Here is a 26,179-nt window from a genome sequence, read left to right as displayed (position 1 = left end):
TTCTAGGTGATCTAGAACATTTTTTTAACTGGCTTTTCAAAAATTTCTTTTATATTTCTCGAGACTTACTTTTTGATATTGATCCTCCTGGAACTAGTCTCGAGTGTTTTTGGTACAAGATCTGGGATGAGATAAGGGATCAAACAAAACATGCATTAGTGATAGAACCTCTCCATGGATCAATTGTAATCAGTGAAGCTCTTCAGGAGCATTTGTATGGTCCCATTACCCCTATAGCAGAGGATGGCTGTAATCCCGTGGCCGAGGCCGTGTGGCCGCCATCCCAGGAGCGCGTGACTGCAGCCATGCCAGCGGAGGTGCCTGTGCTGGATGCGCCCGGCCCCCTTGGGAGCCCACGCCTTATCACAGACCCCATCCCTGTCTCGGGGTCCCCGGCCGCTCAACCATGAGCGAGGGAGCGATGCCACAGGCGCCGCGGGTGCCGTGGGCCACATGCAGCAGAGAGGCGGCCCCCACGAGCAGCCAGGAACTGGGGGTCGGCGTGGAAGCCCGCTCTGAGCATATGGCTCGGAGAGCCCTGTGGAGGGAGAAGCGGCGGTTTCCATAGCGACATGAGAAGCTGCGCAGCGCCGAGCTGAAACGGGGCCGCTCTCAAAGCAGTGTGGAGATGGCGGAGCGGAACTGCTCGGAGGCCGTGGGGCCAGAGCCCAGACATTCGCCGGAGCAGTGCCGCTTGGAGGGCGCGGAGCAGCCGCAACGCAAGGGCCCGACAGAGACATCAGAGTTGGCGAGGCAGTAGCCATGCGGGACCAGCAGCCATGACAAACACGCAAGCACGTGATAGGAGAAGTTGTAGCAACGAAAATCACAGGAACTGTGAAATGGTACGTCAGAAACAACTATGGATTTATAACATGAGATGATACAGGGGAAGATTTATTCATCCATAGAACTGCCACTAAAAGGAATAACCCTAAAAATTACCTGCAAAGTGTAGGAGATGGGGAAGTTGTACAATTTGATATAGTGCAAGGAAAGCAAGGGTTTACAAGCAGCAAATGTTACTGGACCTGGAGGTATTCCAGTCAAAGGCAGCCGTTATGCACAAAATTATAAACAATATCCATCCCAGCAACTTCCCTTCCCACAACCTACTTTCCCCTTTTACCCTATACCCAATATGAACCCTTTCCTAAATTTACCCCATCCCCTGTTTATTCCTAATCTGTTTTTCACCCCATGGCTTCCCTATACAATTCTCTTTCCCTACAACTCCTCTCCGATGCCAAGGGGGGGATGAAAAGGGGGAGGGAAGAAATTAAATCCTCTCCTGCCTCAGTTTCCCCACAAAGCATGCCTGGAGAGTCCTGTCTCCCTTCTGTCAGCCTTAAGATGTTCCAGAGAATCTGTTTGGACATTTAAAGACTTGGGAGGGTGGCTTATTTTGTTTTAAAACTGTTCTTGTTATGTTTATCCAGTTGTTTTCAATGTTAAGTTTTAAATCTCTTTTGTTAAAAATAAAGGGGTGAAGTGTTGGGGTCTCCCCCCCTGCCATGTAGCCCTGGGAGAGGGGCCCTGAGGGGACAGAGATGGGGTTTCCCTGCCCCTGGTCAGCCTCGTTCCCATTGGTTGTTTTGTGTTCCCCTGCGCGGGCAAGGACCCTCGGGTCCCGTGACTGAGCAGTTCCTGGGCAGATCCCGGCCACGTGGCTGGAGAAATAAACATCTCTGAAACATCTACCAAGAATCGGTCCATATATATTTCTTTTCCATGGGCTTTGTTGTTTGATACATCGTGTTACAGTATCCCCACTGTAACACCTATGAACACTCTGAAAATAAACACAGAAGTAGTGGGTCATTTTAAACCTTACTCCACGAGTTCCTGGTAGTTCTATGTCTGATCCTTTACCACATACCTCAGAAAACTTGGCATCTCTGTGAAGGACACATCTTTGCATAGCTTCATTTCCACCCCCCAACTCTTCCACCCTGCATTTTATTATTTTGAAAAGAAAGCAAAATATTTGTGATGTTCTATGAAGCTCAACTTGCATCCAGTTCCTATTTCCCCAAAGGAAAACTCAATTTTCATAGGTAAATAAATCTACACTTTCAATTAGGGCATCATATTGTTGAGGGCATGGAAAGACAAGGTGGGGCCAGGGGAAAAATTGCCACAAGATGTTTTTATGTTTCCAGCAAACATACACGGAACTGGCATATACTTCTAAGTAGAATTTGTCTCAAAAGAAGAACATTATGTTTGTCATTAACGACTGGGGGATTTGCAGCACTAATCACATCATCAAAGTCTTATGGAGTCCAACAACATGAAAAAGGAGCATGATCAGCTAGAGACAGAGAACGTCCTTACAGACATGCAATCAGAAAATGTGATTGAAGTACAGGAAGCACAAAGCAGGCAGAAGGCGACAGAACAGATCCCACTGAGGAGTATGTTGAGGGATAACGTACTAAGGAGTTTGAGTTAGGGTGATGCCAACTGAAAAAGACAAGTATTTTTGTTTCTGAAATTGTTGTTATTTGGGTAACAAGAACTATGGTGTAGCTTCATGAAGACCACAGCCTAGCTAAATGCAAAATCTTTGGCCATCCTGAAATTAAGAGAAGTTGTCCTTATTCTTTTTCAACAGACCACATTTCACTCTGGTGTAATGAAAAATTCCTGTTCCAGTCTAGCATCTGTGATTTCTTTTCTATTCCAGTTGTAGTTTTGGAACAATTATTCCTTTGTGTTTTGGCTGGAAATTACTTGTATTTTGCCAGCTATGTTGTATTTATTGCTATTAAATAACTCTATACCTTTGCTGCCACTCTATTATGAAGACTTTTTTTCCACCAAAGCTTTTTCCTGGATTCATGTATTGACTATCTCTCATCCAAGCACCTAGATAACTGTTTCCCTAGAGGACTAAGTTTACTGGATAAAGAGGAGCTTCTTGTCAAATGCTCTGTTTGTCTATCTTTCCTCTGCTGGGAAGGTGAGTAGGAGATAAGTCTTCACCCATCCCAGCCCTCTCAGATGGAGCTGTCTACAGCCTATATAACATCAACATGTAATTTACCTTTTAGCAATAATTTCAATTTGGATGGAGTTCATATTTTTCATGAGTTATTAGCTAACTTCAAAAGCAATAGCTTCACAGTCCCCTGAAGACATAAGGAATGCTACACAATTACAGAAGCTATCACATAGGACACAAGGTATTTAACAACTGGCATCTCCTAAGGTATTTTTTTTTTACATAATTTTTCTTCAGTGAGGATAGATCTTGACACTGAGTAATTCACAGTCAATATGTCCTTAAGAATAAATAGTTCCTCCTTTTCTGTAAGCAGAGTAGCCTATGGAAGGGGTTAACAGCAATCAGTAAAGAATTGTTCCATTGGGGAATGACTGTAAACACTAAGAACTTTTTCCATTTCTTTCCCTATTGTAGTTACTGTTTTCAAGAGAGCAGTTTGGCAATCCTGAAACTTTAGCCTTTATTTCTAGTTATAAATCAGAGAACCATCCCCTTATGTTGAGCGTTGCTATATAAAATCTGTTTCTTACAAGTTTTAAGTTGTCCAGTGTATGAAATTTAAGAAATTGCAAGACACATAAATTTAAGGTTTTTATACTCAAGTCAGTGACTTGCTTTTAACATAATGCAGACAGGATACTGAAGTGTCAAGGTTGAGGGTGAAGGTAACAGAGCTATAGTAAAAATTATTTCCATTTTTCGTTCTTCAGCCTGAGACAATAGTGCAGAGATATTTACAACTAGTGTGATAAAAACACCTTTAAATACCTAATGGAAAGATCAGAAATAATTCAGACATATACAGTATTTGTGCATGGATTTGCAAGTGGACTATCAGTGCTCTGATGCATATTTATTAAAGAAGCTACAGAATTTCCCTGTTGCAGAGGCCAGAAACTTCTCAGTATTTAGGGTCTCAAAATGATGCTAACAAAGATTAAAGGGTCAATATGGGCTTTCTGTGAGTTGTGTCCCCATTGATGACACTTTCCCAAATGAGAACTCAGTGCACTGTAAGACCAGCATACGTCCTTTCAGGTATCCTGTGTCCCTAAAATATAAGTGTGATTAAAGACATTAAAGATAATGATGACTAGGATAACCCACCTGTGGAAATAAACAATAATTTGCTTCCAAAAGTTATGGAGGAGTTTACTGGGTATGTGAGTCCTCACTGGCAGCAGACCTTTTATTACTAACATCTCACTTTTCCTTGCACCTGAATTTCTAACTATCTATTAACAGTTGGATATGTAAATATGAATGGTGGCTCTGTTCTCTGTGTTTCATGTTTTTTTCAATTGATTGAAATCTGGCAACACAATCCTGGAACAATCTACCAACACTTCAATGACTTCTGGGAAACTGTTTTTTTAATGTAAGAAAAAAGTGATTTCACATCCACTACACATGCTATAGTAATATCCAATCAAAAAAATTTCTCATTGCCTGAGGACAGTGTGGAAACATGGAAACCTTGATGGAATAATCCATTCACATAAATAAAGAGAAAGGTATCTGTTTGTCTCCTTCCCTCAGTGTCTGCCAACATACGAGTCAGAATAACCACTCCAGGCCCATAGTCATGAGGTCCGTTCAGGGCCACCCCCACCTCCTGCTGATGGTCCTGGGACTAACCCTTATGGGACCTTAGCTGTGGTTAGGGGATAGACTTCACGGCTTTGCCAAGGGCTTCCCTCACAGTCAGACACTAAGGGTCCTGGCCCCACAACCAGTATGGCTTCATCCACCATTGTGTCCCATGGAGCTCATTTGTCAGGGACTTTAGTCCAAAAAGGGTCCAGACACAGCAGCAGGTCACAGCCCCATGGGCTGGCCTTAACCCATTGTGCCCAGAGCAACCCCTGCCCCTCAGTTCAGCAAAGGTTTTAATGAGGATCCAGCAAAGGGAATAAGGTTTAATCAGTCAGGCAAGCCTAACCTTTAACGCTGTGTGATGCCTTACCTGCATGACAGATACTAGCCCTTCCTCAGCAGTGATTTCCTGCCCCTCCACTATGGCCAGCTGGGTGTCCCCTCAGGCAGACAGCAAAGCCCCCTGTCCCAGGACTCAGGTTTACTGTTCATTGCTCTGGAACAGCACTGTGGAAATGGCAATCTCACAGCCATTGCTGAGATGCCCTTGCTAGGGCTCCAGTAGAGTGCCCAGTTAGTCACCAATGGCACTGTCTGGTTCATGGAGCTGGTTATGAGAACTGGCTAGGAGGGAGTAAGTCCTTGTATCCCACTCCATACTGTCATACTCCAGATGGCCAGGGAAGAGCCACATGGAGCTGTGAGAACTCCTGAACCTGGCTGTCACTTTGGAGAGGTACCTGATGGAATGCAAGAGAGAGCACCAGAGGCCTTGAAGAAGTCCAGCCACAATTTCTTCTGCTTGACACTCACAGAGGAAAAGCTTGTGGAGGTGGGCACCACCCAACCTCATCCCACACCCCAAGAGTAGGGATGCAGATGGTAGGGAGGATCATGCTTCTGCTGTGTTGAGAAATGCCACTAGAACAACATTCATGCCCAGACCACTGCAAAGGCAGTACCGTTGGGAAGCATCAGCACGAGCACTCTGCCACACAATACTCTTTGTCTTATCCTTTTGGGGCAGAAGCACTGTCCAGTCCACTGTGCCCATAGTTTTGTGGCCTCCAAATTTGGATGAATATCCAGATGTTTACTTGGCTGCAACACGCCTCAGCCAAGTTAATTGCTATGAGTGGGAGCTGTGATGTTCTCCTTAAGGTGAACTATGGGACCTGGCCTGGCAGAGACTCCTGTATATCTGCCTCTAAACTCTTATCCTCAGGCTGCATTGGCTGGAGGAACAGAACTCTAGCACTAACTGCTGGGTGGGATCCTTGTGCTCATTATCCCCAGCTCCCAGTTAATCTTCCGTTATGGTGCCATTCCAGTCTTTCTGCTTTCTGACTCCGAAGAATTCCTTTGCCTTCCAAGCTTTGGATTTAAAACCCATTCAGTGAAAACTGCAACCAAAATTAGATGATTGTCCTCTCACTATCACTCATTAAATAGGCTCTTGGGTTTTGTCATCTTCCCAAAGGATAATTTACTTGTCACAAAATCACACCTTCAGATGTCAGTCTTCTCATTGAGTAAGACAGAGCTGAAAGATCTTGGAGAGTGAAGTGCCATTTCTCTGTAAATGCTCCATAAAAACTAAGCTCCACAAAAGACATGATGGTTTTCTGACATTGTTGTACCCATGCTGTACTCAGTCTATGGATATATGGCAGACTGGCAGTCTCTGAGTGCTGAAGTTTCTAACTTCTTTAAAGAATGAGAGGTATTTTTAAAGTTGCAGTGGTGCAAATTTATCTTTCTCTGTGCCCAGTAACTTTGCGGGCAATTATTAAGGTCAGAGCTTATGCACCCTTTCTCCCTCTCCATCCAAAGCTAATGGACAGTTTTCATCTGGTTTTAGTGTTGCATGGGGACCACAGCACAGCCTAGCCTTTGACCAGTATGTGTGTACTCCCTGAATTTAGCACTTGGTTGCCTTGGCACATCGCATCTGCACAAAGCTTTATGAACCCACGATAGGGGACATTTATAGAAGAGCTCTCTCTGAAATTTTCAAAATTCAAAAGGAAGAAATGGAAAATTCTTAGATAATTTGCAAAAGGATAAAAATATGGAATATTTGCGTTGAATATTAATATGAACCTGCATGTGTTCATAACCCAATAGTTGCATCTAGCATTTTTCAGTGTTTTTTCCAGGTAGCACTAGTATTCAAATGAGAACCTAATGGCTGGCTTCTTTGAATCTCACAATTTCTATGACTCTAAATGGTAGGAGACAGATTTTTCACTCATTTCCATGAAGTGGTATGTTTTTTTCAGCACATCCTCCATTTCTTTAAATAACCTTTCCCCTCTGGAAGTAATTTTCTTTTCAAAACTACTAGAGCCAATTCTATATGATGGTCCCTTAGTGGCATACCTAGAACCACAAATGTTGTATTACACACACTGAGAGGTAAACTTATGATATACTCATAGCTGGCATTGTTTGCTGCATAAACACTAGACTCAGACAAAAAAAGATGGCCAACTGTGACATACAGAATAGACAGGAAAATAAGACCACAGATCGCCAGCTGACAGGTATGTCTATGGAAACTCAAGGTGAAAATCTGATGCAGATTATGTAATTACTAGGCATCTAATTATGCGCAGCTGGTTAATATTCCTACACTATACACACACACACAAATGATTCCATTTTTTCTACCATAAAATTCTGGGTGAGTGAATTTATTAATTAGTATCTAGTCTCACTGCTATTTAAATTTTGGTCAAATAGAATTTATCCTCAGAATTTAGTGTGCTGTCTGGTTTCTGTTGAATAAAAAATGATTGAAATTGCTTTGAACAGTTATCTTAGCTACAGAAAAACCAAAACCATTTTATTCTGGACAGATTTTGGATATGGTACTATTATTTTTTCCCCTCTGGCTAGAAAAAAGCCTCATTAAGAAATAAGAATGGTTACAGGATCTTAACAAAGCTGAAGTTTCTGTGATTACAAAGAATAAATTAATCTAATGACCATGCAAATTAATTTCTTTTTTTTTTCACATTTTAATTTTATATCCTCAGCTGGTGTATCAAGTAGAGAAAGTCTAAACCCTTCCATTTTTTGATGATGGCAATTTTCTGGTTGCCTTCATAGCAACAGATATAAACAGAACCCTTCAGCTGGAAATCTGATTACACTTTAGGAACAGTATAAATGCTAATTTTTTTTCCTTACAAAATCCTACAGTTCATGCTCTTGTAATACAGAAATTTATGGCACTGTCTGTTTACATTATATTCTGAGGGTCTGATCCAACTCCTGTGTAACCCTACAAGAATGCTTCAACAGGCTGAACTGGAGTACAAAACTGCCACAAAACCAGATCCAAACATTCCCAAGCTTTGCAAAAGTTTGGAACTTTTTCCAAATTTTTGACTCAAATCCATCTGCAGTTAAACTACAAAGTAATGTCTTGGTTTTATCTTAGACTGCAGTGTGTACCCTAATTATGCAAAACTTTAGCAAAGAAAATTAGGCTAATAATGACTACAAGGAGCTGTAATTATGCCAAAGAAAATACTGCACGATTTTAATTGGCAACTTATTTTAGGAAGCCTATTGATATGTTTTGACATCAGTGAATGTTTCATTCAAATTTTATTTTATTGTTTATCCTACTATTTCTAAGATAACTGGTTAAACTTAGGAAGACAGTTACTATTGCTATTCAGTTTTTTTCTTGAGAACTCAACTGGCACTAAAGACATAAGTACCCACCTTGCCAATTCTGATTAGTTTTCTGAGTATGATAATTTCTTAATTGCTCTGAGTTTGAATTAATTATATCAATGATCTACCTTTACTTGTACAAATCTTTATCTTTCTTCCCACAAAATATTTAGTGCATGGATGGGTTAAAATTTTATACTCTGGACAAGATATACAAGCAGAAAAACTTTGAAATTTCACATTTCTTGAGCAGTTTGAATTTGATACTTTCATCGGAAAGTAGGAATTCATTGAAAAAAGCCAGACATAAGTAAGTATTTACAAGACAAATTGAATCTAGCTGTCACAGTTTTGAAACTCCTTACTTTTGCCAACAAACACAAATCTTTGACACAGAGAATAAGCATGTGGAGTGAGTAGGAGTGCTTTTCAACCTGTTTTTTTTCTCATTCTGTTATTAAATATTTGCAAATGACCACCAGTTTTTTTTTTTTTCTAAAATGAACCAGTAGGCCCTGCTAAAATAGCTTTTTATAGCCATAATTTCACCCATGCATAAGGTTTATATTTCTGAAGATAAAGGAGTTCCAGTGGTTTATGACACTGAATGTTTTAAGAAAGCCAATGCCGTAAAAGTCCCTAAGAAAAGGGTTGTTGGGGCTTCTTGTTTGGTTGGTTGGTTGGTCGGTTTTGGTTTTTTTGGTTTTGGGTTTTTTTGTAATCATTCTTTGTAGCTCATATTAGCATCCTTAGTAGAGGCCTGTCTCTCATTTTCATCGCCTATCAAGAGTCCTATCTGAGCAGCAATTTTAGATACATTGGAATGAAAAATGTATGTTTGGCATGGAGTCATTAATTAAGATTAAAAGCATTACCTTTATCCTGACTACTTGCTACTAACACAAGTCTGTGGTCCTGCAGGAATTCCATGTATAGAAAAGTGTCTGTATCTGTTCCTGGTTATATTTAGAAATTACTGAATCTACAGAAAAGTGATTCCTTTTTATTTAAGGAGAATGTCTTTGTAAATCCAAAATGTTTAACGTGGTTGTTGATTTTAAACCATTATAATTTTGAATTAATATACATCTACCTTAGAACCCAAAGGCAGTTGAAATGCTGTGCAAGTTCATTTACAAGACAGCATTTCTTAGAAAACTGGGCAATACATAGAATAATATTGTTGTATTCCTGGGTCTTCCAAAGGAAAGAGAGACATTCATTGTAGTACAAGAACGCATGATATTGCCTTCATTGAGATGGTGAAGTTAGAACAGGCAGGGAAAATTGGAGAACTGTTGAAGAAAAATTTAAAATATTATTTTTAGAAATATGCTGGTAGAACTGCACAAAATACTTGCCTTGAGAATATTTTTTTTAGAAAAAAATTCAGTATGTGGAATATGTATTCATTAAAACCTGATTAAATTCATAATTTCACAATGCATCTGCTTTTTCTCACAATTCAGTGTTCCACTTTCCCTCAGATAACAAGCAATTTTTTCAGTGTTATAGATTAGGTTCATTGAGATTAGTTTTCAGAGTTTGAGGATTTTATCCAAACCAAACACCTAAATTTGTGGAGTTTCACTTATCAGTAATGAGAGGTGGTTCCTTCTGATATCCAGGTGATCAGAGTACTGACACTGACACTATTTCTTATTTTCTCATTCATAAAATTAGGATCATTACTCCTTTGTAAAAACATCTGATTTACTGATCAAATATGCTTTGTAGAATGCATTGGAAGAACAAAAACTGAACACCCAGATTCTGGGGGAAGACTTGAACCTTACCTGAAATGGTGCTGTAACTTATAAATTATAATTATAATCAAAAATGAGCAAAAGAAGTATTGAGTACAGTGATACATTCCACTTTCCATCCAAATTCAAAGAATAAATGTTTTTCTTTCCTTTGAGGTAGACAACACTTCCCCAAAAATAGAAAAAAAAGAGTGGGTTTAGATAGCTTTTTGTTCTACTTAGATAAACAAAAAGATGTTGAACTGTGGAAACAACAGACTTAGCAGTCATGTATGTTCTCTTTGTGGGCCAATGGCCTCTTGAAATTTCAAAATAATTTGAAAACCCTGAGAAACAATGGTTCAAAATACAACTAGTGAGCACAAGAATTAAGCAGGATCTCTCTCGTGAATAACAAGAAGGATCTAGGCAGTCAGCTCACTGACTGTTATGGGGAAAAAGAGAAAAGTGTGCTAGAATTAGGGCCTAGGCCTCTTTTTACTGTGAAAATCCATGAAAATAATAAATCTATAACCTTAGCATTAATATGTAAGGCAATAAGATATTTCAGCTATTTTTTTTCCCAGTACAGCCAGGAAAAAAGGACTTCCATCTGTAAAATGGCTGCTTGCAAAACCTACTATTGTTTTAGGTCTCTTTTAGCAGCTAGTGGGAGCTAAGTAGTACCCTTCACTTTTAAGAGCTCTTTGCAGAGGCCAGCAGACTGTCCTCTACTATAGTGTATCACCTACCAATAACTGTACTGTCATTTTTTTAATTGATCCTGATACTGTGTTTTCCATATGTAAGTTTGGGGTTTTTATCTACTCAGAGAGCAGACAGAAAAAATGCCTTCAATATCATATCTGAGAATAGTTCTTTACTGTGTCTATGTGCTTTGCTTACATTGAGTTCAAAGTTTTGTAAGAAGAAGCTGTACAGTAAGCTGAAACACGCTGCTGTGTTGTCAAGAAAAGAGCAAATTTCGGTACATGTAGCTAGTGAAGAAAAAAGGTAGGCGTAAAAGGAAACAGAACATGAAGAGAGTATAGTATCTGGGGCCAAAAAAATGTGCTCCAAATGATAAAATTTACTTTGGGATAGAGGTCCAGCAGCCAACTTGGTAGAATTGTGGCCTGCTTGAGAACTTCTTCAAAAGTTTATAGCAGAGAAAGTGTGTGTTTGAACATGGGCAGACTTTTTCCTACAGGCATCTACTTTTCATTCCTCTTGACTGCAACACCTGTAGGGAAAAAAGGCCAAAACGCCACACAAATCTGAGAACAGAATCACCTCCAAATGTCAGGGAAAATAAATGTATGCAGTTCTAATGCACATTACCTTTCAAGTTTTTATTTATGCACAGTGAACAGTTATAAAAAACTTTTTAATTTCAGTTGTCACTTCAATTAATGTACAAATCTGGAGTAGCACTGTTTTCTTCATTTTGGCTTGGCCCCAGTTGAAACCACAACTACCATTCTATATATCTTGGCTTGCAGAGATTCTGGCTTTGAAATTTTTATGTCCTGTTTGTGTTCTCTTGTTTTGCTGCCAGACTACCTATTTGCTTATGTGGAACACCCTCCTCCATTCCACTTCTTGTAATGATATGACAATTGATGATTGTAATGATGTGACAATTACTAGGTGCTGATGTAATGCCACAGGCACTGAGAAAGAAACACTAAGTCTTAATATTGTAAAAGCAACACAAATAACAATAAGAGAATATACAACTATTAAATCAGAGAGATGATGCTGCCCAAAATGTACAGAATCAGAACTACATTTTTGACCAGTTACAAGTGTAAAGGAATGCACTATAATGTAGAAGTCTCCTAATGAGAACAGCCATTATGAACCTTCTATCTCATGCCATGTTCAATAGTGAGAAAATTCTTTGTAAGCTGTTTGTTTCTACATTGAAAAAATCCCAATAAGATAGTTGTTGAAATAAGTGCTGAAATGGAAAGTGAAACAAATGCTTTGTTAATGAAAGTGGAATAATTTTTATGCTATGGAGGGACAGTCCTGTTGCAATTTACTAGAATATAAAGCAAGAAAAGCCTAAAGGCTTTGATTTCACAATTTAAATATGTGCCAGAAGCTAATAATGACCTAATATTGTGTTTTACTTTGGAAATTGGGCCCCAGATGCTTGAGGATCCCATCCTGAAGGTGCTTAGTATTTCTCTGCTTACAGTCTACCAACACAACATACCCAGAAACAACCATGCTTGTTTATATCATGAGAGATTTTTTTCTTATGCTGAGTTACTTAGTTTTGTTATTATCATATTTAAGATAGTCTGACCTTCTGGTATATATTTTGTTATTATTATGCTTTTAGATATATAATACTTAGGACCCATCCAAGAAGTGCATTCTACATGTAAAGATCATTAAGTACACCAGCGCACGAAACAAAAACACTGTAGTTCAGACACTAAGCAACTGCAAGCATATATACAGTCACATCCTCCACAGGGTGCATTGAATTTCATTATTTGACCAGTAGAGATCATCATGAATATGGAAATATAAAATAGAGAGACCGTTTTCCTGTAGAGTAAAATGGAAAGGAATAATTAGAGCTGTTGCTTTGCCAAATATTAATCTACAGCAAAAGGGTCAGCAAACTAAAGGAGAAAAAAGTAATTTTTCCATAAGCAACATGATACAATATGTGATATATTTACAGCAGGATGTGAATGTTTGAGGCTATAGGTTTGTAATGGGGAGATCATTTCTCCTTCTTCACTGATATAGTATTTCAAACAGTGGATTATAATTTTTGGACAGTGTTCAAAAAGTATAAAATTCAAAGACTGATGACATAAGTTCACTTCGTCTATGGTTTCATTTAATAGGTCCTGGCTGTATATTTTTTTATATATATAACTATAAGCCAGTTCAGTTTATAGAAAATGTACTCCATTTGCAGTTTCTTGATTTTATAAATGAGCTATTGTACTTTTGTTAGAGTGTATGTCTTTTTGTGTGTACCTATCTAACTATACACAGATATATACATATTTATCTTAGAACACTCATTGTTTTAAATTTTAATCATGAACAATAACTGCAAAGTGCTTAGAGTTTCAAATGTTTTCTTGAGTGCTGCAGAAATAAAACCAGAGAAGTTATAGCAAGGTTTAGCAGAGATCGAGTGCTTAAAGGTACAGTGTTTCATTTTGCTGTGATAATCCTTGAAATATGTCTTACCTTCAAATCAGTTAAAATGCTCCTAAAAAAGAAAAAAAACTAGGAGAATATTAGTTCAAGGATAAAAATGAAGAGCAGAAAGAGGTTACTCTGTCTGATTCCTCTGAGCTTCATATCCGTCATTTACACAGATACTACACCTTTAGCATTTACTTCCCAACATATTTTGGAGCAGACCATGAATGCATATCACTGTTTTTGGTACTCCTTCCAAATCTCACACACTCTGGACAACTTCATCCAGGGCACTTCCTGGAAGCTTGCTCAAAGAATTCTCTTCTCATGTTACAGTCTGGCTTATGTTCCATGTGAGAAACATTGCATTTGGAACTGACTGCAGTTTGGTTTCTAATGAGAATTGTTGACCTATGAAAACTGCACATGCAGATTCAAAACTAGATCTACAGGACTTGGGAAAGTCATAGGATCATAGAAAGGTTTGGGTTGGAACGGACCTCAAAGATATCTAGTTCCAACCGCCCTGCTATGGGCAGGGACACCTTCCACTAGCACTAGACCAGGTTGTTCAGAGCTCCATCTAATGTGGCCTTGAACACCTTCCGGGATAAGACAGACATAACTTCTCTGGGCAACCTCTTTCAGTGCCTCATTACCCACATGGTAAATATTTTTTTCCTAATAGCTAATCTAAACCTACTCTCTTTCAGTTTAATGCCATTCCCCCTTGTCTTGTCACTCCATGCTCTTGTAAAAAACTCCTCTCCATCTTTCTTGTAGACTCCCATTAGGTACTGGAAGGCCACAATTAGGTCACCTTCTCTTTTCCAGGCTGAGCAATCCCAATTCTCCTAGCTGTTACTCACAGCAGAGTTGCTCCATCCCTCTAAGCAGCTTAGTGTACCTCCTCTGGACTTGCTCCAACAGGTCGATATCCTTTCAATGCTCATAACTGTTCCAAAATATGCATTGAAGGTTTTTGCTTCCTGAGTCCCTATCCTGCCATCCATACACTCAAGAGGTGTGGAAAGAGAGGTTGTCACTGAAGACTGAGGCAAAAAGATTGTTGAGTAACTCAGCCTTCTCCTCATCTGTTCTTTCCAGTTTCCAGCATTGATTATCAGGAGGGTCACTTTCTTTGACCTTTTTTTATTTAACATAAAAATATGTTAAATAATAAATAAAAATGTAAAAGACCTTCCCATTATTCTTTGAATCACTTACCAAGTTCAGTACCAGCTTCACCTTGGCCTTCCTTACCCCATCCCTTCACAACCAAACTTCATCTCTATACCCTTCCCAGGTCACCTGTCCTGGTTTCCACTACCTATATGTTTGCTTCTTTCCCTTTAGTTTGATGAGCAGTTGCCTACTTGTCCAAGCCAGTCCTATGTGTTAAGAAAGCCTCAATGTTTTACCATGTGTGGCCAGTCTCATATGCAATTGTGTTTCACAGAAAACTTATTTACTTATGTTTATTCTCCCTTTTGAAAAGACCACAGATTTACTTCTATTCTCAACCAAACATTTTGGTACTTTTTAAAAAGATCTAGCTGTTGGAATCATTCTTTTGAGAATCTCAGTTTTTATCAGAATAAGACTATTTCTCCCCATGTTGCAAAATTTGGAGGTATCAGCTTGAAAGCTTACAGTAGGTATTTTGAAAATCCTACAATGTCTACATCAATATTCGAAGGACTGCTCACTTTTACTGAGCATTGGATGTTCAGCCTGAGTTCATTGTTGATTTGTAAATTCTCTTTTGCACCACACTGTGTTCTGTACTCTTTTTATCCTGAGACAGACTGTATGTTTCCTGTTGAGCCAGAGGAATATTACCACTCTGAAGCAGCTCCTTATCACTCTCCAACGAGGTGCCATTATAAAGATGAGTGACAGATGGAGATACAGACATGTCTGTATCTCAGCTCTTAATTTCCTGGACATTTTTGAAAAGGAGAGTAAGAAGCAGTTGGATATTAAGTAAAAGTTTAAAGGAAGAAAATTCACTGTCACTAAAAATACAAAGTGTTTTAATATGCAATATAAACTTAAAAAGGAGAATATTTTCCTTTATAATACACAGTTTGTATAATTGGAAAAGCAAGTCATTTCAAGACTGTGCTGCTTCTAAACAGTAAGACAGTAATCAAATTCGTTTACACAATCTGTCCTGAGACAGAAAAAAAACCAAAATAAAAATACAGCTTCTGATTCAAAATCATATTATTTAGAACCTGGGAAGGAATGATTTTAAAACACACGCCACACAGAAGCACTCATGTATGTTGATTTATTTTATTTTGGTTTTTTTTGTTGTTTTAACTCTGCCCAGTATGGCTTTACCTACTGTTTTTACTCTACAGGAAAAGCAAACCAGAAAGGAAAATATTTTAGCTAAGAATAATAGGAATTCCTTAAAGGGTAGAAAAAAATAAAGATGCCCAAATTCACAGCTCTGACTACAAAGTGACACACCTTTTCTCTAATCTGTGGGAACAGTAACTATAAAATGATTAAAAATCAAGGCTTTTAGCAAAGAATTTAAGAAAAGCTTCCCACCTTCAGCCATGTGCATTTCAAGGTTTTAGTTTTGTCTTCATAAAAAGATGATTTCTCTTTTTTTTCTTTTGGCCTTCTGTTCCTTATAATTAGGGAATATATTTCCTCTTTGAGGTATCCCAAAGGCAGCCAAGACCTCTCACAAAGTTTCTTGCAGAGCTTACTAAAACCCTACTGTGCAGCCTATACCTGTCTCGATGCTTTTTTTAACTGATCTTAAGAAAAAGAACAGAATACATTTCACAAAATAATCAGTAGCCCATTGCATTAGTGTATTGACAAATGTAAATTTTTAGCACCTAATATTTCCTGCTATGCATCTTATCAGACAACAGTGTACTAAGGTCCTGAACCAGTGACATGGCGCAGCAAAGACAGAGACTTGATCTGGGGAAACTGCTCTGTTCCCAGGCCCTGGACTAGTGGGGGTGGGAGTCTGTAAAAAGCACTTTGCTTAGGGGAAGGAACAAGAGGCATTACAAAGCAGATGCTCTCAATCTCCAAAAGAAAGCTGCTATAATCAGTATACAGCATTCTCTCAGTCAATCCAAGGCTTTACGGGGCGGGGGGGGGGGGCAGGGGGGGTGCAAAAAGCTCAACAAAATTCTTTTACCTCAGTGTATAAAAGTAAGAGGATTGTCAAACTGGATAGGCAGGAGTCTATCACACCAAAATTTATTATTCAAATTTAAAGTAAAGCTTTGTTTAGGTTTTAATGAAAGCAAGAGAACTTTAACAACAGAAGCACTGTGCTTTCTCTCTTTCGCTCCCTTTCCACATTCAGTTCCTCTGCCCCTGCACCTGCTTCCAGTTTTGGCTTCTTGGCAGTGATGCTTAAAGAGACATCAGCTGGCAGTGGCAAACTGTTAAAAGCTCCCCTGCAATGCAGCTTTGCAAATGCCAGCCATTTATTCACTGGTGCATGCCAGCTTAACACAAGGTCTCTTTTCCTCTCGCTTCTCTGCTCTCAGGTTTCAATTCCAAACAACAGTAAGGAGTCTGAGTCATGGCCTAGCTGTGTGAGTATCCATTAAATGTGGTCACTGCTATCTGTTGTCGTAATATTTTGATCCAAAGGGTGTTGCCTAGAATTTAAAGTGTAGCACTGTTTCTTCTTTGCAGACGTAGCTGTTGGACCACAAGTTTTGTTTTATTTTAATGTTTTGTCCTTTTGAACAGATGGTGGGGATAGCTAAGCTGCTAGACCCTGGAATTATTTTTTTGACTTTGTATCTTTCCTCTTCTGCTTTTACAAGTACATAATGCTGCTGAAAAAAGAAATACAGAAAAAAATGGAGACAAAGAAAGTGGCAAGCAGCTTGAGTATTCAACACAAGCCAACTGTTTCTGTGCTGCCTTAGAGATCACAGTTCACTCTGATGTCCTGTGTCCCAGTTTAAATTCAGAGCTGTTAACAACATGATATTCATTAGACTGACTCCAGAATTCTAGGTGTGGTAAGATAAAAAATTCTCCCCAACAGGACATTTTTCAGTTAACTGCATCACTTTAGCAGAGAGTGAGAAAGTGCCACAGATGTGCAAAAATTCCACAGTATATTTTCTTCGGAAATTTTAAGTTTATCTTTAATCTCTGTTGTCTGAATGTTCTTTCTAGGCCATCTGGGGAGATAAGGAATGTGATTTTCATAGTTTGAACTACCGAAGCTTTTCACTGTATTTCAAGAGCTTTCTACATGTAATTCTGGGTGGGATGGAGTTGTCTCAGTGCTCTTAGCATGGTTAGACGAAAAAATAAAATTTCACTGCAGCAATATTTTGGCATGGGACAGAAACCAGAAGTTTTATGGACCTTTTGATCTCATGTTCTCTTTCAATAAGACCTGAACCTATTCCCATTTGTCAAAAGATTTATATTGACTTTCACCTAGACTGGGCCAAGTCCTTCTGCAAAGGAGTTAGCAAGAGCAGTACACCCTAACTTTTTTTTGAGTAAATAAAAGGGGTGTTGTAGAAGAATTACAATGAAGCCACAAGGAATAAAAGGGTTGTTAAGAGGGAGGCTGGGGAAGAAATAAACAGCTCAGATAGTTAGTGCCAGTATGAGCAGCAGCTGTTCCACTCAGCCAGATTAATGTTTCTTTATCAAGCTATGAAAAAGCTTTAAAAAATACTATGTGGGTAAAAAAAAGACACATTAATAGTCAAAGGAATAATAAAGCAAATGCAACCTAACACCGATTTAACTACATTTGTGTTTGAGAAACTGTGAGTTTCTTAGATTGAGAAACCTAGCAGCCTAGAAACCACTTGTACTGGAAAAACTTGACATGTGTCTTTTTGTGTTTTAACTCTGGTTGCTGATATTCATGTGCCCACTGCAATAATTTAAGATATTTTCTCCCTATTTTATGTAAAAATCAGTCATTTAGCTTGAAGGTAATGACAGGGTTTGGGTTATACTATCAGGATGAAGGTCCATGAACACAATAGCCAGCTTGCAGGCAAATAAGCCATTGAGCTTTGGTAAGTATATGCACAGCGGAAACAAACATGGTCCTTGAATCAATGTAAGTGCTCTCTGCTGCCCAGAGCAGTAGCACAGAATGATTTGATGTGAATTCATTCTCTGAATGATCAATTGCCTCACAGTAGAAAAAAAATAGAAAATAGAACAGCTTGAAAAAAAGGGCTTTTAAATGAAGCCTGACCAACACAGAATGGAAAAAAGAGCAAATTTAAACAGCTTTTATTATGAGGTGAAAAAGGTTTGAAGTTGTGAGTAGACAGTTACCTTCTGCTTGATTTCTCCATATTCAGAGCGAAAAGAAAAGAATCTATCTTTTTTGTGAACAAGAAAGATATCTGGCTCCTTACCACTGAACAATCTCCAATAACCTGATTTTTGGCCAAGTGTTTGGGCCATAAGAACAGAGAGGTAGAATGAGATCAGTAAGTACATTTCTTCTTGCAGCTTTGAATTCAAACCCAAATCCACAATCCATTTACCCTAAGATTACAAGATGACTGAGACAAAGGGTGCAGAAAACAAATATTGGCAAACATTATATGATTCTTTAGCTAAACAAGATGGAGTATAGCTCTGGTGCTGTTTTCATTTACATGTGCTTCAGGGATGTAGCTGCTCCAAAAGAGTGCACTAGTAAGTATGACATACTCCTGGTTTTGGAATGTTTATTTTGTAAGGTAGATGAAGCAGATAAGTCTCTTGCTGACTTGGAAAAATAGGAGTAAATTTCATAACAAAAGGTGGGCTTGGCTCAAGTTTGTCTTTGTACCAGAAGAGCTTGTTCACGTATTTAGTGTCCTAGATAAACCCCAATAGAGTTTCCTGAACCATGAGTACCTTTGGAAACTGAGAGGCATCACAGAAAATCTAAAGGTTTGACTGAATTATTGCAAAATATTATCTCTATTCCATCTCAGTACAGCTTCAAATATTGAATGGAAACGACAGGCCTCTGAACCTCCATGAACAGATGACCAGAAAAGACCTTCTGCAAGCCCCATATGGACTACATTCCCCAAATTCACGCTATTTTGATCTCTTCAGCCCAGGTCTATAGTAGGGTTTACATTCCTGACTATTTCTGATCACAGTGCAAGAATGGTCCATTGGCCCATAACCTACAGCTGAATTCACATCTATCTGCAATACCTCTGGTGAGGTCAAGAAATCAAGCTTTCCAATAACAATTTTAATGGTAATATACCTTTCAATAGCAGTACAGGACATTCTTGCATGCCTTACCTCTTTACACAATCAGAATAATGTATACACCACTTTGGCGACACCTCTTCTTTTTTTCTTATTTAATTAAAAATAAAGCAACACATTCTGAAATTTTCCCCTTATAATTGCTGGCTCTACAATCAATCATACCTAAATCTCAGTCTAAAATAGCTGTAGTAGGCGTATGCCTGAAAAGATGTTTTCTAACTAATAAGTAATCTAGATGCTTTTATAGTAGCAAAGCAGAATACACGTGAAGGTAAAATCACCTTGGGTAGATAGAATACATAACTTTTGTTAATGTCAGCTAACATTAATGAAACTAATGAAAATTTTCCTGGTAAAATTCCCTAGACTTGAAAAGCCAAAAAGGAGGGAGCAGTCAGTTAAGGCTTCACTGGCTTTTGTAGGCTAAAGAATGAAAAAATCCCCGAAGAAATACCAAATTATTGATAAATTTTAGAGACCAGGAATGATCCACAGAAAAATGCAGATGCAATGGAATATTATCATCTGTTCTTCTGATTTGTGTCTCATACTCTGTGTATGGGATGTAGAATTATTTAACAGGAAAACAAAAATCAGGCAAATGCATATTAATATGTATGTATATGTACAAATTACTGGCAAAAGTTTTGAAAGGCTTTTAAAAGACTCTCAAAAAACCAATCTTATCTCTTTTGTCACTGAAGGTATTACTGCATTGAGTGAGACAGTTATCCAGGGCTTCCCATTTATTCATTTCAGTTAACATCTAGAAATTTTAAATCAAATTGATTGGCATGGGTTTGGATGTAATGAGAACTTTGGAAGATATGTTGAAGGTTTAACCCTCAAGTTTTACATTTGGTGGAAGAAAAAGACAGAAGAGCTTGTGCAAGAGTACCTTCCAGAGTAACACTGGGTTCCTAAAATGCTTTGGAAGAGAGAGAATCTGTAATAACAGCTAGCATTACTAGATAATAACACTTTATATCTGAAAAGCAGAGTTCAAGAAGAGTGGAATTTAAAAGAATCATAACATATAAAATTAATCTTAATTTTTCACTGCTCAAAACCACATGCCTTCATGCAGGTAAAAACTAAAAATATGTGGAAGGGCAATGAAGGCTCAAATGAGCTCTTGGAAAAGCAGTATCAAGTTTAGATATTACTAAAGCTTAAAACCAAATATGTAACACTACCATATTTTGTAAAATTAAGTACTGTTTGGAAAACAAAATTTTTCAAACAAGGAAAGAAAGTTTTAATCAAGGTGGAATGTTTATCAGTTTTTAGATGCTCAGTAAAGTTATCTAACCTTTAAGCATTATGTACATTTCAGTGAAAACCAAATGAATCAGTTTTTTTCTAATTTTTTAATCAAATTCCAACATAAATTGCAATATTTCATCTAAAAAACATTATGGTTTGAATTAATATGCTTTGTTATTCACTTCTCCTAAAATGGAAAGCAGGGTTAACCAGGCATTACTAAACAGCTGGCACATTTCAGCCCAGAGGTGGTTACACTTCAGAACAGGCTTGAAAGTAGAACATGATGGTTTCTGCAATGTTTATTTTTAAAATGGTGCTTTTAAGAAGGCTCATGAGAATATTCATATAATGGTGGGTTTCCTTTCCAGGGACCTAGGTGGGTACCTTCCATGGGTACTAAATTGCTCAGATACTTTGGCAATATACACCAACAGTATTTGCACTCATTCAGAGCACGTTGATTAATCACATGCCAAATTTTCAAGCAAAAACACATTGATTTAATTACAAACACATTTATAGTATTTAATTTGCATGTGCATTCCGTCTATATTGATAACTGCTCCATATTTACATAGTCCTTCATCTTGAAGAGCCTTGAAGCAATTTACAGCTCCAGAACAAGTCGGTCTAAGGCGAGCCACACAAACAGATCTCCCCTTTTCCACATGCAGTTGAGGAGGGGGAAGGGTGTCAGCCAGCTGTAGAGCATTGGATTTCGGCCCTGAGACTCTGAAGAACCCTGTACGCTAGATGTGATGGCCATGCATAGGAAGAGCATAATGAGAACCCACATTCCATTCCTACAATATCAGAGGGGAATTCACAGCAGTTCAGTCTGGCTGGGGCCCCAGATTGCAGCCCTGCCCTGATTTTTACCGTGTGTCCTTTTTCCCCTTCCACTCAGACCTACTTTTACACTTGGGCTGCCAACCTGAAGGGCAGGCCAGACCACTGGGTCTTCTCCAAAATGCTGCTAGTGTGGTGCAGCACATCCCCCAACTGTACTTCTCTCTAGTCAGAGAGGTGGGGCCACCTAAGAGACCAGGCCACTTCCAGCCTCTAATTTTTCTTGGGAGGAAACCTAGGGATATCAAAAGCAGGTCAAACAGCTTTTGGTAGCTCCTTCCAAGATGCCCTGCTTACATACCTGTTCATGCTGGATGTTTTTAGTTTTCCAGATCAACAACCCTAACCCTTAAAAAAATGGGGTCTATATCTGGCATTTTTAAATGGCCTTTGTAAGACCTTTCTTTGTACATGGCTGGGTTCTCAAGCCATTTTGCATTCCCTTTGTTTTTCACTCTTCTGGGAAGTACCTGAGGATGCAAAATGATAACATCATACATGTTCATGCAGTATTTTAAAAGAAAAATATATCACCATTTTTTTCTGGGGTACCAGGATAATCTCTCTTTATTGGGCATTTCACGCAGATTTCTGAATTGTTGCATTTCTGTGTCAGGCATGGACCACTCCGTATCTTACTCTTTTAATTTAACTTTCAAGGACAGTTGAAAAAACTCATCTTCAATTCAGCAAACAATGCATCATTTTTCATGTAACAAAAACAAACTAGTGCTCATTGACCAAATGTTTCTTCAATCAAAATCTCTTTATCTGTCTGAAAGTCAGTTGTCTTTTCTGTGTTTATTACAATAATAAATGGAATAGTTTGAAAGGAAAGCAAACAAGAGGTATTGCTGGAAAATAAGCAAAAACTAATTACCACCTATAAAACTCCTGTAAATTTAGAGTGACTACCTTACCATGAGTAGAGGCTTACAAAGCATCAAACTGGAATGTGGCTTAGAAGCTGGTATTTTCAGCTCTTTTCGAAATGATTCTAGAAATAATATCTACTTTGTTTACCCCAGATACTGCTTCCAATTCTACAAATCTTGGTTTTCTTTTCCTTTCTTTTACCTGATAAATTACTATCACCTCATAAAACTCTAATATCTTTCAGCTCATATTCCCAGCACTGGCTGGATCACGCTACAGAATTCTGCGTGCTCAGGGGGCCTGCCAGTTAGAGATAGTCCCAGCTGTCCCTCAGCAAGACGAGTGCCACTCTTCTTTGAGTGTTTTGCTTAGGGTAGATTTGGCAGGTAAGATGGGTCTCAGAAACTTGTAAATGAGAAAAGTAAACACAGTAGATGCAAGCCAGCCATAGGAAGCAAGAAGGGTATTTTCTCCATGAATTCTCCTTTATTTCCCTTGCTTTGTTATCTCAATTAGATTTTTTTTCCCTTCATTGCATATAATCAAAGTGTGAATATTGGTTTATCTCTTGCATACAGTCCTTACTGGTGAAGTTTTGGTTTTAGAGAGAGAAAAGTAAAGCAGTTGATTTTATTTCCTGAATGTACAAAGACATTAAAAATCCACTGACAGCAAGAGAATTCCCACTGTCTTCAGCCACCTTTGGACAGGACAAAGTATGTTGTTTTGAACAGTCAGTTCATGTTTGCAATCACACCCAGGATCATATACTCACTCACTCATGACTTTGTTAGAATTTTCTGTGCAGAATAGAGTTCAGCGTAGGATGTCACTGCAACAGAGCACAATAGAGGGCATTAAAGTACCCACAGTTGTCCTCTAGTAAAGAAATGTGCCTGTGTGAGGCCCCCCCCAGGTTCCTGACTGAAGAACAAAGGCGTTATGCAATCAGTTTATCTGGAATGGAGCACATGCAATCTCTTTCAGAGTTGTCCTTCCAAATGTTACTAACATGAACTCTAAGCTCAGATTCTGAATAACCTGAGGAGCAATAGCTGTATTTTACATTTATGGTGGTTTTAGATTATATATAGAGTGCTTGTTCTATAAACATTGCCATAGACACAGCAATGCAGTTTATCCAGGAGAAAAGCTAGAGTTAACCTTAAAATGAAACAAAGGCAAGGAAAAGGAAACGGAATATATGGGATCTGAACAAGCTGTTACCTTCTATAAATGTGGATAAACTTCTATGAAAATTACTGATATCCAAGCAGCAGAAACTTGGTTTTTTAGCCTCACCTTACAAATAGATTGGACAACTATTTACAAAGATGCAACTGGTCATGAGAACAACTGAATTTCTTTATATTTGAGTAATCCACTCTCTAATTGTAAGCTCATTATCACTGGTACCCACAGAAAGCTTTCTTGCATACTTCTCTACTTATGTGAAACTCTGTGCATGGAAAAAAGCAACTGGATGAAGAGCAGTAAGGAGAACAGCAAAATGCTCTTTTCCCTGGGAGGCTGGCAAACACTCCTGACATCTGCTGTATCCAAGAATGAGAAGGTGGTCAAAGTCGCTGAATCCCTTCCAGTCTCCACTTCTCCCTCCTGTTTTACCACTTACAGTGTGGGTTCCAGGTACTTGCTAACTTTATTAGTTTGAAGACTTCAACCTTTTTTTTTTTTTTGTTTATCAAACATCCTAGTCGGTGGAAGCCTTCATCCTACCAATGACAAGACACATATGCAAAGTGGAGAAATCATAACCAGACTCTGATATATGCAGAAACAAAGACTTAAAAGTGCATGCTCTATCTGTTAATATACATGTATTTTTAATTTTAGTTAATCTGTTTGTATGTACATTGGATAGTGCTGTAGGCATGCAAGCAGTCATTTTAGACGTCAAGAAAAGATGATGTGAAAAATTGCTGAAAGGGATTGTAAAGAAATAATGAGGAGAAAAAGGACAAGGAGAAGAGAAAAGGGAGAGCCTTGAAGAAGATGGGGGGATGTCCAGGAGATATGAGAAAAGGACAGTATCTCTTCATTAGCTGACTACTTCAATAGGAGAAGCTGGAGGAATGCCATGGCATCCCAGAGCAACACATTTGTCTTGAGGACTTCTTGGTTATAAAGGTTTACTATCCTTACCCACATCTATCTCCTTTGGATACTTTCTTTTAGCAAAGGAGCAGGCATATAATGTCAATTTTCACACCATTCTTCAGCTTTTTCAAAAAGCAGGAATCTCTAGGAAATGGAATCTTATGTGCAGGCACAAACACAAATATGTCTACCCTTTCCAGATAGAAAGGAGTAATTTCAATTTCTAGCTTTACACACCACAGCAACATCTCTGTGTCTTGTGCCTGATTTCTGCGATTTCCATAGTTACTTTATTTAGGTTTCTACCAGAGACATCATGAACTTCAGGACACTCAGTACTTAAAACCAAAATTACACTTGTGTTTTTTCTCTCCTAAGGGCACCTTGCTCAGGTTGGCAATCTTGTTTATGCATACCCTATTTCACAGTAAGCAAGCACTGCTGCTCAGCTAAGATGTTTGAATGTTGATTGGCTTTTCTCTTCATCTCTCCCTCCTCCCTCTTCTGCCATATCCTCCTCTTCTTTCCCATTTTCCCTTCTCTTTTGCACTTGCCACAGGAAAGAAAGAAAAAGAAAGGAAAAAAAAAAGCAACAGAAAAAAAAAAGGAAAAGATGCCTTTGGGATTCCTTAAGTCTATGTTGGCAGGACTCCTTGTTTGTGGTGCAGGTGTGCAGGAGACCTCCTCCATGTCGTCGCCACAGCAACCTGCCTGTCTAATCTGCTGAATATAAAAAAGAAATACACAGAGAAAAGCCATCCACTCCCTTTTACTCCATCCATGAGCCCAACAGAAGGATATAGTTTCCAAGCATTCCTCATAATTCCCCAGCCATTGCCCAGGCAACAGCCACAAGGAGTTGGCAGGCCCTGTGGAGAGAAAGCAGTCCCTGTCTGGAATTCATTCCACCACCAGCACCAAACACCTCCCTCCCCCACCTCATGATTCTATGTTCTTTGCCCTGCACAAATGTTGCATGCACGTGCATGCACACACAGACTTTCACATGCAGAGCTTAGACCCTTGCATGTCGCTCCTACCTTCCCCCCTTCGTAGCAGGTCAGATCAGGAGCACATGCATTTCATCACCCTTGACTTCACGTGATCTCCTGTTCCCAGAATACACACAGGGAGAAGCCAACAGAATATTTCAAAGCTGTCATTGCCTGAATATTTATTCTAAAATGACCCCATGTCCCTTCTATTGTGTCTCTTTTAATGATTCAGTGTTACCAATAACAAGGTAAATGTTAGATCTAACTTTGTAAAGTTCAGCCTCCCATAGGAAAAAGTCTAAGAAGTTTTACATTACACAGTATTGTTGAGATCATATGGCTCAGCAGCCAGATACTGTAGTGATAGATACTTCAGAAATGCCAGCTGGGAACTCAACATAAGCATTTGGGAGAGGTTATAAAAAGACTGGGTTGGAAACCTTTGAAGGTATTTAAATCTCTAGTCACCTTTCAGATGGGCTGTTCTGCTAGCAGTGTGTTTATTGTCTAGAGAAAGGTTTGGTGAGAGAATACTCCTTATCAAAGCTCGTGGTTTAAAGAGCAATCCCTCGCAGTTTCAG

General features: G+C 38.7%; 1 long non-coding RNA gene across 1 annotated transcript in view; it reads left to right on the top strand.

Moving 5' to 3' along the window:
- The first annotated feature begins 16,719 nt into the window (after positions 1-16,719).
- LOC120411554 overlaps positions 16,720-26,179 on the top strand; it is a 41,563-nt gene continuing 32,103 nt past the window's right edge. The window contains exon 1 of the long non-coding RNA XR_005603956.1: positions 16,720-16,808. This is a non-coding gene — a long non-coding RNA (uncharacterized LOC120411554). The remainder of the gene's footprint in view (positions 16,809-26,179) is intronic.

The sequence above is a fragment of the Corvus cornix genome, chromosome Z (genome assembly GCF_000738735.6).
Source record: "Corvus cornix cornix isolate S_Up_H32 chromosome Z, ASM73873v5, whole genome shotgun sequence".
Classification (NCBI taxonomy): domain Eukaryota; kingdom Metazoa; phylum Chordata; class Aves; order Passeriformes; family Corvidae; genus Corvus; species Corvus cornix.
Note: the sequence above shows the minus strand (reverse complement) of the source record. Positions and strands in the feature narration are given on the sequence as shown.